Consider the following 13633-nt stretch of genomic DNA (forward strand, 5'->3'; position numbering starts at 1 on the left):
TAAAGAGACACTATCCAGAAAGTCTCCATCATTCCTCAGAAGTCTTCTGTTGCCAAGCAAAATGAACAAAGACATCTGTACTTAGAGGAAAGCTCTTGTAATCCCACCCAGCCATTTGTCTCTTCCTTAAAGCTTCATGTGACTACACGAGAGAATGAGGTTTTTCTCCTTTGCACGCTATATTCCACTTAAATGTGTTTGTCTCTTTCACCATCAGGGATAGTTTTGGGAAGAAAATGCAGAAGAAAGACACATTGATGAAATTACTTTGGCACATATAACATCATCTAAAAGGCAACAGTTCTCATTCTTTCAAGAGCCCTTATCCTTTAAAATAGATAAACAACAATATAACATCCCAAACATCAGATGAAAAATTTAGTAGAGCTTAGACTGTTTTAATTTAAACAGAAAACATGTTATTTCTTTTGAAAGCCTATATTAAAAGTTATCCTCAAACTGCATCCTACTGCCTCACTGTAATTTAGAACAGGTCTTCTGAATCACTCATTTTCACATAAGTAAAATAGAGAACTTTATTTAAACAAAGATGTTAAAAATCTTTTTATACAGAATGATGCTTGTTGAGGTAATAACTTGCTGAAATCATGTATAATTTTTAAAAAATTTTAATCTTTATTTTTGAGAGAGAGAGACACACACACACTGGGGGAGGGCAGAGAGAGAGGGGTTCACAGAATTTGAAGCAGGCTCCAGGCTCTGAGCTGTCAGCACAGAGCCCCAGGTGGGGCTCCAACTCAGGAACCGCAAGTTCATGACCTGGGCCGAAGTCTGATGCTTAACCAACGGAACCACCCAGGCACCCCAAAATCATATGTATTTTTAAAAGACCTCTGTAAGTTGTAGAGAGCACTGAGATCTTCAAGAAAATTATAGAATGTTTAAAATTTTAAGGTATGGTGACTATGTCTAAGACAGTAATCCTTGGGACACGTGGGTGGCTCAGTTGGTTGAGCGTCTGATTTCGTTCAGCTCAGGTCATGATCTCACAGTTCGTAAGTTCAAGCCCTGCACAGGCTCCTCGCAGAGCCTCCTAAGATCCTCTGTCTCTCTCTCTGTCCCTCCCCCTCTTGCACACGTATTCTCTCTCTCTCTATCTCTCTCTCTCTCTCTCTCTCTCAAAAATAAGTAAACATTAAAAAGAAAAAAAACAGTATTCCTTTAGCTGTAAGTTGACAGAAAAATACCAACTTGAATAAACCTCATATTATAAAAGTGGGTAAAAATCATCCCCACTTGTTAGAGGAATACAGGTCCATCTCCTTGTATGTCCTATGATTAAGTGAGAGAAACAAGGATGAAGGAAAAATTAGAAAATACACTTAACATAGTGCTAAAATATAGAATATAATGCTCATTGCTGGGCTATTTGTTCTCTCTCCTTCACCTTCCCTATCTCCCTCTCTTTTGTGTGGATTTAGCATTCTTTCTGAACTTAGCACCTCACTCACCTGCAGGAATCCTCCCCTTCATCATGAGACACCTTCTGAATATCTCAGACATTTATGAAGTTCATAGCATATTATCACATCATTTTGTACTCTGTAGTATATTGAAATCTATATATCTCTACACATATCTACATGTGTATATCTCCATTGATATACAGATTTATTCACTCTCCAAAAAGACTTACAAGGCCGTGTTTTACCTCACTTAACCCCACTGTAGAATGTCACAAATGAATAATACATTTGCGCATACAAACAAAACAATCCATGAATTGACTATGTGATTATTTAACTCTCTAACAGAGTGACATGGCTGATATCAAAAAGAAGTGATAGAAATAATCTGTTTTTAGTAGAATTATTTTTGTTTTTATTGTATATAAATACATCATCAGAGTGAGAATCAAATAAGAGAAATTGGCTTAAGCCCATTCTACAGCAAAGAATATTTTGTTTGCTATTAATAACAAAATTTTCCTTAGAATAAAACCATATTTATCGAAAACCTATAGCATGATTAGACTTATAATTCCCTCCATCTGTGTAGTTAACTTACTATACATTCATACACACTGAAAAATGGAAATAACTTAAAAACTGAGATACAGCAACAAATAAATAGTAACAAGTATGGCAGGTATTAACGTAACTGTATCAGTAATCTCATTGGTGCATTTAGACCACTGATGTTGAAATCCAACAATGAAAAAAGAATTCTACATCACAACCATAGATTCAATGCAATCCCAATCAAAATCACAGTAAGTTGTTTTACAGGTTTTTAAAACTGATTCTAAAATGTACATGTGGAGAGGCAAAAACCCCAGAACACCCATCACAATATTGACAGAGAAGAACAATGTTGGGGCACTAACACTCAGAAACTTCAGACTTACTAACTGATCTTTGATAAAAGAGCAAAAGGAATACAGTGAAGGAAAGATAGTATTTTCAACACAACTGGTGCTGGAACAAAAGGACATCTACATTAAAACAAAACAAACAAACAAACAAAAAAGCAAAACAAAAAACCTAGGGGCATTTGGGTGGCTTTAGCTGGTTAGGCATCGGACTGCAGCTCAGGTTATGATCTCACAATTTGTGAGATTGAGCCCTGCGTCGGGCTCTGTGCTGACAGCTCAGAGCCTGGAGCCTGCCTCTGATTCTTTGTCTCCTTCTCTCTCTTTGCCCCTCCTCCTTGTCTCTGTCTCTCTCAAAAATAAACATTAAAAAATTTAAAAAAACAAACAAACATCTAGACAGAGACCTTACTTACACTCTTCACACACACACACACTCACACACACACACTAAATCAAAATGGATCATAGACCTAAATGTAAAACTCAGAACTGCAAAACTCTTAGGAAAGACCATCATTAAATAATCCCAGATAACCTTGGATATGATGATAAATTCTAGACACTACACCAAAGGAACAATCCATGAAAGAAAGAATGAGCAAGTTGGACTTCACTAAAATTATTACTATTATTGGTTTTGCTCTGCAAAAGAAAGTGTCAAGAGAAAGAAAAGATAAGCCACAAACTGAAAGAAAATACTTGCAAAGATACATCTGATAAAGTAGATTCATGCAAAATACACAAATGCTTAAAACTAGATGATAAGAAAACAACCTGATTAAAAATAGGTCAAAGATCTTAACAGAGTCTTCATTAAAGAAGGTAGACAGATGCAATGATCATATAAAAGATGCCCCACATATTATATTATCAGTGAAACAAAAATTAAAACTGCAATGTCATAGTACACCTTTTAAATTTTTTTTTCAACATTTATTTATTTTTGGGACAGAGAGAGACAGAGCATGAACGGGGGAGGGGCAGAGAGAGAGGGAGACACAGAATCGGAAACAGGCTCCAGGCTCTGAGCCATCAGCCCAGAGCCTGACGCGGGGCTCGAACTCACGGACCGCGAGATCGTGACCTGGCTGAAGTCGGACGCTCAACCGACTGCGCCACCCAGGCGCCCCAACCTTTTAAATGGCCTTTTAAATGGCCAAAATGTAGAACACTGACCACACTAAATGCTAGTGAGGATGTGGAACAACAGAACTTTTGTTCATTGCTGGTCAAAGTGCAAAATGGTACAGCTACTTTGGAATATAGTTTTGGATTCCTTACCAAACTAACTTCATACTCTTACAATACTATCCAGCTACCATGCTTCTTGACACGTACCTCAAAGAGGGGAATATTTATGTTCACACAAAAACCTTCACATGGAGGTTTATAGCAGTCTTATTCATAACTGCCAAGGAATTTAGAAGCAAGGAATAAATTTTTGTAGGTGAATGGATAAACTGTGATACATCCAAGCAATGGAATAATATTGACCACCAAAAATAAATAAGTTCTCAAGCCATGAAAAGACATGGAGGAATCTTGGGTGACTTTTATTAAGTGAAAGATACCAAATGAAAAAGCTGCATACTTTATGATTCCAACTATATAACATTCTTGAAAAGGCAAAACGATGGAGGTAATAAAAAGATCTGTGGTTGCCTGGAGTTGGTGGAGGTGTAGTGAATAGACAGAGCACAGAGGATCTTTAGGGTGGTGAGAACTACTCTGGATGCTATTGTAATGTTGGATGTATGTCATCATACAATTTTCCAAATCGTAGGATGGATAACCCAAGAGTGATTCCTAGTGTAAGCTCTCAACTTTAGGTGATAATGATGTATACACACTGATACATAAATTTTAACAAACTTAAAACTGTGGTGTGAGATGTTGATAATGAGGAAATCTATATGCATGTATAGAAGCATGGAATAGATAGGAAATCGCTGTCCCTACCTTTTGTGTTTTGTTTTGTGAACCTAAAACTTTTCTAAAAAAATAGTCTATAAAAAAGATTGACATACTTCTAGATTTTTTTTTTTCTTGAGACTCTCAGTATTTCAGTAGGGAACCTTTAATCTGTTGATTCTTATTGATAGAATACATTTTCACTGGAATATACTGACAGATATTACCAGGTAAGTATCAAGGATAGGAAAATAAAATGTCTTAAAAATTACATCCTCACTTTTACTATAAAAATATATGCTTCTGAGTACCCAATTTGTTGTTCATATAAAAATCAAGCACTAGGGGGTGCTTGAGTGGCTCATTCAGTTGAACATAGCAGTTCTTGATTTTGGCTCAGGTTATGATCCCAGGGTGGTGGAATCCTGTCCCACTCTACACTGAATGTAGAGCTTTCTTGAGATTCTCTCCCTTTCTCTTCCCTCTCCCTCACTCACACTGTCTCTCTGAAATAAGAAAAATAATAATAATAATAAATAATAATAAAACATTAGATGAAGAAACACTAATATGCAGCAATTTTCCAAAATGTTTTTAAAATAATAGAGGTTGAGTAAGAAACAATACAACTGAAGTAAATTAACATGTTTTCCTTTTTTAATACTCTTTACAGGTGGTCATTTGCCTTCCTAATATCAAAGAATCAATCTATGATCAAGAAAGATTGATTGATAAGGTATGATTTTTAGTACTTGCATAAAAAAAAACTTTTAAAAATTTATTTATTTTCAATTTATTTTGAGAGAGATAGAGAGTGAGTGAGCGGGAAAGAGGCAGAGAGAAAGAGAGACAGAATCTGATGTGGGACTCAAACTCATGAACCCATGAGATAATGACCTGAGCCGAAATTAAGAGTCAGACACTTAAACAACTGAGCCACTCAGGTGCCCCTGATTTTTAGTACTTTCACTTTCAAGGATTTCAGTCAACTGAAAATTTCCATTCATTCTGATATGATCATTTGATGGCTGCATACATCAGTGCCTAAATACATATTGGAAATTACTAAGGGAGGAATGATACCATTGATGGTTTTATTTTCCTGCCATTTCTTCCCCTGTAAACTTCTACTTTTCTTCACTGTTAGAGATAAGATGCTTTGTGTCTCACATGAGAATAAAGTGATTTTTTTTTTGAAAGATACAGTTGTAGTTCACAGAAAACAAGAAACCATTAAACCAGGAACCTTAGTCCTAAGGGTTTGCCTCCTATCTGTAGTATGTTGCCATTTACCTACCTTGATGCAAATTTTAAGAGAGAAAAGCTGATTGACCTGATATGGTTCAGGCAAACCACTTATATGGACAGCATGTCTTTGAATAAATGTCGCCTCTGGGTACTCATACCTACATATTGATTGATTATAATCATTATAAGATCCTTATAAAATAATTACCGTCAATCAAGTAATGATCCTAATCCATGTATAAATTGAATGGCACCTTTTGCACACTTACTTTATTATAATTAAAGTCTAACTGGATAAATAGTAAGACATAAAAATAATTTAAACCAGCAGAAAATTTCAACCTTGCATACCATCTAAAGCATTTACAGCTCGGGGCGCCTGGGTGGCGCAGTCGGTTACGCGTCCGACTTCAGCCAGGTCACGATCTCGCGGTCCGTGAGTTCGAGCCCCGCGTCAGGCTCTGGGCGGATGGCTCGGAGCCTGGAGCCTGTTTCCGATTCTATGTCTCCCTCTCTCTCTGCCCCTCCCCCGTTCATGCTCTGTCTCTCTCTGTCCCAAAAATAAAAAAAAACAAAAACAAAAACAAAAACGTTGAATAAAGCATTTACAGCTCTAGAATGAGCATATTGGTATTCTTTTTTTAAACAATGATGAAGATAAGGTAATACTATATTGCCAAACAGAAACAAAAACTGACAAAACAGGGGCACCTGGGTGGCTCACTCGGTTAAGCCTCTGACCTCAGTTCAGGTCATTATCTCACAGATTGTGGGTTCGAGCCCCACGTCAGGCTCTGTGCTAACAGCTCAGAGCCTGGAGCCTGCTTCGGATTATGTCTTCCTCTCTCTTTGCCACTCCACACTAATTGTCTGTCTGTCTGTCTGTCTCTCTCTCTCTCTCAAAAATGAATAAAGCTTATATTAAAAAAACTGACAAAACAAAAAATCCAATATATTTTATGTATAAATATGTACATATGGGGGCCTAAAGAGTATCCATTCTTTCTCCTCCTAACTGGGCATCTATTTTGTTCTGTGTTCATACTTTCTTTTATTTAACCCATATGCACCATGAGAAGATGACATGATCCCCCAACACTATCAGGTGACAAGACTTAGGACATCTTCATTTTTTGCTACCAGTGATCAGGTTAGAATGGACATATGTTAAAATTCAGGTCAATGGGAAGCCTTCAGGGAAGGTTTCCTGGGAGTGACATGAGGGAGTGACATAACCTGAATTATCACTGCCATCTTGCTACATGAAAAGGAAAGACAAGAAGACAATGGGAAATGGATCATGGCTCGCACCCTTTGGAAGTCCGTCATACCTCAGATGATCATTTGTGTAAGCCATCATATTTCCTTGTTACTTAATTCTGTTTGACTTGGGTATGTGACTACTTGCTGATGACAGAATTCTGATATGTTGTTGCACTTTATCCTTTTTTTTTTTTTTTTTTTTTAGATAATGTATCTGTAAAAGGACATGGAGATAATGCAAGGTTATTATCTTAGTAATAAACATAAATATTCCTTTTAAGGGAAAGATCCATTTTTGTTGAGACCAGCTTTTGGCTTCATGTAGAAAATGAAGTTACTCTAAATACCAAGGGGTAAAAGGAAGGAGTAATACGGAGTGTATCATGGGAAACAAGTAGGAATGTAGTCTAGAGGTTTGGGGGCTGAAGAAGCAGCTTGGTTCGAGATATTCCAGTGAGAATTTCCCCAGTGTACTGTGTGCAGTAAAGGATGTGACACTTCTTTATAATCCCACAAATCTATGACAATAAAAGAAGGTAAAGAAAAGAACATAAATAAAAGATAAATACAATAGGTTTGGTTATATTAAAAACCTGTGGAAGACAGGAGTGCTTGGCTGATTTTTGATCTCGGGGTTATGAGTTTGAGCCCCACATTGGGTGTAGAGATTACTTAAATAAATAAAACCTGAAAAAACAAACAAAAAAAATTGTGGAAAACAGTCAGTGAAACAAAGTCCTAGGAGGATTCTCACTGAGGTTTGAAATGATTGAGACAGGGGTGCCTGGCTGGTTTAGTCAGTAGAGCAAGTGACTCTTACTCATGGCCATGAATTCAAGCTTCACATTAGGCATGGAAAAAAAAAAAAAAAAAAAAAGATTGAGAGAGTTAGCCCTTATTGACAGGAAACAGTAATGACATCTGTGTTATTAGTAGATATTGGAATGACATACCCCAAGATGTTAATGACGGTCATCACTTTGTCGAATTTTCCTTGTATTTTTTTTTCTCTCTGCTATCCAAGTTTGTGTTCTTTTCACTCTAGAGGAAGTAATTTGTCATATGAGAAAATAATCTCAATGTTGTAAGTAATATCTGTTAAGAAAGCTATTTCCCAAAAGAGGGCCACTAGTAAATCTTAGAGAGAATCTCAGTGGTGTTTATCAAAATGCAGATGATGGAGTCAGACACCATGCAGTGTTTTACAAAGTGATAAGTCAAATGTATCGGATCTGTGAAAAGAGTAGAAGCAAACCTCAGAGGCACCCAGATGATGAGGGAGAGTAGTAAAAGGATTTGATGATTGGATAACAGTAAAAAAACACATGACTGAAATTGGGAATAAGATATAGCTAATGGCATGTTGAAGTAAAAGCCATTTACCTACCCCTCCACAGTGTGAATCACCCTTCAGTGGAAAAGATAGATCAACTCTCATAACTGTTCATGGTATCCTGTAATCCCACTAGGAGAGAAAAAAAAATTTACTCATTATTTTCCTACCAGCATGTGTAAATCTACTCCTCTAACAACTGTTTTTTAATGAATGAACAACTTTTATTTTTTAAAGGGCAGGGAATTACTTTTTTAAATACATTTTTTAGAACAGTTTTAGGTTTAAAACAACATTCAGAGGAAGGTACAGAGATTTTCCATATACTTCCTACCACACACATACACAGCCTACCCAACATCAACATAATTTACTGGAATGGTACATTTTTTTTATCAAGGATGACCCTATCTATTCAGGAGCATTGTAATCGCCCAAAGCTCATAGTTCGCACCACAACTATGGGTCTTGGTGTTGTATAATATGTGGGTTTGGAAAAATGTATAAGGACATGTATCCTTGATGTTTTTCATATTTGTCTCCCTTTTACACAAATAATAAAAAGAATTTTGGGAGGCACCTGGGTGGCTCAGTTGGTTAAGCATCTGACTCTTGATCTTGGCTCAGGTCAAGATCTCATAGTTTGTGAGTTCGAGCCCCACAATATATAAAACATATAAATATATATATATAAATATATAATGACCTACTAAGCATAAACCCAATGCTTTTTTGCAAGGCCACTGAATTAATTAAATCTGCTTTGTTAGGGGTTTTACTAAATAAGTTGCAGAGTTTTATTTTTCATTTTCTCACCACGTTGTCCATCCTATTTACACCTATAATGTAATAAGTAATTAATGGTCAGAATACATGAAATTATCCTAATTGAGTGAGAAGTTGGGTGGGAAGAAAAAAAGATAATTGATTAATGTCTTTCTTGAGTATCTGATATTTAGTGTAATGTTCTAGATATGAATAAAACCAGTCCTATATATTTGCAAGTTACAAGACTTAAAGCATTTTATTTTAAATGCTACCATTACTAAAAGAAAAAAAAAAAAAAAACTACGGTCAAGGCACCATTAAGTCTTTTGCTCATCCAATTACACACTTTGTAATTGTTCTTTGTGAACTTGATGCATCTCAGAAAAAAAATAAAAATAAATCCTTCTTGATAATATATTTGTATTTAGGAGGAAGTTTTAATTTGCTGAGCATTTAGCACTGCTATGATTATTTCACTAAGTCTTTCTTTGTTCTTGGAAAACTAGGAAAGTAATAAAGTTTTAGTTTTTAATTGGAAAACTGAGATATAGCTCAACTGTAGTTTTCTAATTATTATCTGAGTTTCTGATCAGTGTTGTTAGCTACTAATTAATCACAAAATACTTATTAAACACCCCTCATAAAAGGTGTAGAAGATGTGAAAAAAAATGAAACCTACTGCAAAGTATTTCAATAGTTAACAATTCTGAGATGTCAGAGACTAGAAGACAGCTGGCAGATACAGATGAGTTTTAGGTAAGTACTTGAGAAGCAGAAACAGGTCTTACTACCTTTAAAGTAACTGATGAACTTTTACACAAAGATATAAGTCCATAGGCTTTTCTTTACTTTTTGTCATTTAGATCCAACTTTATGTTTCAAATTTTCAAAGACCTTATTAATGCATTCTTATAGACATATAATTATAGACATCAATATGGCACTATAAAGAAATTAAAATATTGTACTAGAAGTTAATGATATTACCGTGATAGGCAGAAAAATTACCCCATACATGTAACCTGGAGCTTTTGAATATGTCATTTTACATGACAAAGGGGGTTAAGATTATAGATGAAATTAAGTTTGCTAATCAAATGATGTTAAAAAGGGGAGATTATTTTAGATTCTCTGGGTTGTATTTATTATAAGACCACTTAAAAAAGTGGAAGAGGGAGGTAGGAAAAGGCCAGACTGATGTACGGTGACAAAGACTTCACCTGCTTTTGCTGGTTTTGAAGGTGGAGTAAGTGGACCACAAACCAAGGAATGGGTGTAGCCTCAAGAGGCTCGAAAAGGTAAAGAAATGGCTATGACTCTTGAGCCTTCAGAAGGGGACACTGTTCCTTGATTTTAGCCCAATCAGACCTATGCTACAGAACTGTAGGATAATACATTTGCATCATTGTAAGCTGTTAAGTTTGTGGTAATATTACAGTGACAAAAGAAAAGTAATAGACTTTAATGCTGAAGGTGGGGATCTGCAATAATAAACACTTAAAAATGTGGAACTATCTTTGGAATTGGGCAGTGGAGAGAGGCAGAAAGAATTTTGAGATGCATGATAGAAAAAGGCTAGATTGCTTCGAACAGATTGCTAAAATAAATATGGATATTAACATTTTGCAATCAAGGATTCAAATGAAAGTGAAGAGCATGGTAGAAAAACCTAAAAGATCTCAGAAAATACCTATATTATTGTGAACTATCTGCTAGTAGAAAGATCGGTGTTCAAGGTGATGCTACTAATACTAAGGGCTCAGAAAGAAATGAGAGGTATGTTGTTGGAAATCAGAGGAAGGCAATCCTGGTAATATCAGCAGAAAGCTTGGCGGCTTTGTTCTCTTATAGTTATGTGGAAAGCCGAATTTGTAGGAGAAGGTGGATGACATTGAGGTTGCTAATCAACTGACCTTGACACAGAAAGATTATCCTGGATTATTCAGGTGAACACAAAGTAATCACAAGAGCCTCTGTTAGAGGAAAAGAGAATCTGTTAGAGGTCAAAATGATTTGATGTGAGAAGGATGCAACTCACTATTGCTGGCTTTGAAGATGGAAGAAGGAGGTCATGAGCCAAAAAATGTAGGTAATGTCTAAAAGCAGTAAAACCCAAAGGAATTTTCCCAGATCTTCCAGAAAACAACATAGCCTTGCTGACACTTTGATTTTGGCTCAGACTATTGCACTACTGACCCACAGAATTATAATATAATAAATGTGTGTTGTTTTAAGCCACTAAGCTTGTGGCATTTTGTTGCAGCAGTGATGGAACATAAATACAATTATTAGTGTGGCTCTCAAGGTTTCTCTCCTCCTTTGTTTTTTTGTGCAACTAATATATCTGAAATAACTTCAAACTTAGAGAAAATGTGTAAGAATTGCACACAGAAATCTGTTTACTCAAATTCACAAATTTTTACATTTACACAATTGCTTTTGTTTCATAATTCATCTCATCTCTTGTCTCTCCCTCTGCAAACTGTGCCCCCCCCACACACCTCAAATTTGAGTATACGTTGCATACACCTTATATCATTATTGCTTTGCTTTGGGTATGTATTCCCAAAGAAATAACATATTTTTCCTTACATAACCACAGTAAAATTACAAAATGTAAAAAAAAAAAAAAGTTACATTGCGCAGGGGAGAAACTTTGCCTCATAAATTGACCAAGATCAGCCACAGAAATGCCAGCATTTTCACTATAGTTGAAATTAATTTGCGAGAGAAAGTAGGAGCCCTGATTGGTGGTTTTTGAAGTGTGGTGCCTGAAACAACAGTATCAGCATCACTTAGCTACTTAGTAGTAAAGTGAATTCTCATCTTATCTTACTACCAAACATGTTACTCAATCAGAAACTATATTTCTTGGGCCCAGAAATCGGTTTTATTAACAAACCCTCAAAGTTAGTCTGACACATTTTAAAATTTGAGTATCATAGGTCTACAGGCTACAGTATACTAAATTCTTTGTGTAAGGAAATGTGTGCATTGGACACAAAAAAGTTATTGACCTGTCTGTACATCCTGTCAACTTAAAAAACACAGCTGAGACCCAAAAGTTAACCTGTATTTCCATTGTGCTAAATCATAACTAAATCTTCAATTGCAGGCAATAAGCCTACGTTGCTGCCTTGGCTGGGAAGAATGCTTGAAAGTAACAGCACTTTTAGTACTGAATGAGGGACCTTGGTTCATGCCATAATTCATTATGTGTGAAATACATTAGGTGTGGAATACATGGTCCAGTAGGGTCTCAGTTTTTCCCAACCTCTGAGGTCCTTAGTAAATAGTGTATATGCTCGTGTGATGCTTTCAAAAACCCTTCCAACAGTTTATATCCCAAAGAGAAACAAAAAAGAAGACATATGCTATGTCAAAAGCCCCATGACTCTGGATTATAGGACTTGTAAATTGACTCATGTTTTCACCGTGTAAGGTGTAGAGCGAATTAACCATCCCAGAGGTGACGAGAAAACTGAAGTGTGAGGTGACTATATCTCAAAATACTATTGTGCTTTTAAATTTATGTTTTGCTCATTTAGTTCTCATATAGACATCCTGATGGCAACTCTGGTTTATAACAAAAGAAAAATAAGAATACCAAAAAACATTTGCATTTGCTGTAAGATCCGTATAATCTGATGCTGCTAAAAGAACTGCTGTTCATCCTCCCAAAGAAGAGCTAATGCTGGGTGTGGAGGAGGACTGGAGGACGTGAAGGAGCTTCTGAAATAAAAGTGGAAGATGTGCAAGGAGTAGAGTCTTCGAAGTGGGGAAAAGCAGGCGATATAAATAACAAGACATCCTTAATGATGGAAATACCTTTCAGCCTATCACTGGATAGTACTCTTCTAGATGACTTATAAACCCCTACAATGAGAGGAGTTGGATTCCTTATTTGGGATTGGAGTCAAAAAAGGAAAACCTCAGCTTCTGAGCATGGTGGCTTGTAACGGGATAAAGAGACAAGTTTCTTTTCAGCCAAGGATCTATAATCAAATATCCTTTGTCAAATAAGCAAATGTTCCAAATTAGCATTAGCTAGCATTGTTTAGGATCTCTGAAAATAGACTTCTGTGTGTTTAACATTTATATCTAAAGCAATGTTTAAAATACAGTTACTTTGGGGGCGCCTGGGTGGCGCAGTCGGTTAAGCGTCCGACTTCAGCCAGGTCACGATCTCGCAGTCCGTGAGTTCGAGCCCCGCGTCGGGCTCTGGGCTGATGGCTCAGAGCCTGGAGCCTGTTTCCGATTCTGTGTCTCCCTCTCTCTCTGCCCCTCCCCCGTTCATGCTCTGTCTCTCTCTGTCCCAAAAATAAATAAAAACGTTGAAAAAAAAATTTAAAATACAGTTACTTTGTAATGAAGTATAATTTGTAAACATTTTTTTAATTTTTATTGATTTTGTATTTATGTGCATTACAATGTATGATCCTGTAACAACACTTTAATAAATGTTCTATGTATGCACCTGTGTAATAGCCACACCTATAAAGATATAAAACATTTTCACCATGTCAGAGAGTTTCTTCACTCACTTATGCCTGTCAGTGTCCTTTGTTCTGACTTCTATCACCATAGATATTAGTGACTTGTTCTTGAAATTTATATAAATTTGAATAATACAAGACAGACTCATTTTATATGATTTCTTTGCTCAGCATATTGTCTCTGAGATTCAGGCAGGTTATTGTGCATATAAGTCCATATAATTTTTTTTTTTTTTGGTATAAGATAGCATTCTATGCATATGCCAGAAATTATTCATC

This window comes from Puma concolor, chromosome B1 (assembly GCF_028749965.1).
Source record: "Puma concolor isolate L17-30 chromosome B1, mPumCon1.1.hap2, whole genome shotgun sequence".
Lineage (NCBI taxonomy): Eukaryota > Metazoa > Chordata > Mammalia > Carnivora > Felidae > Puma > Puma concolor.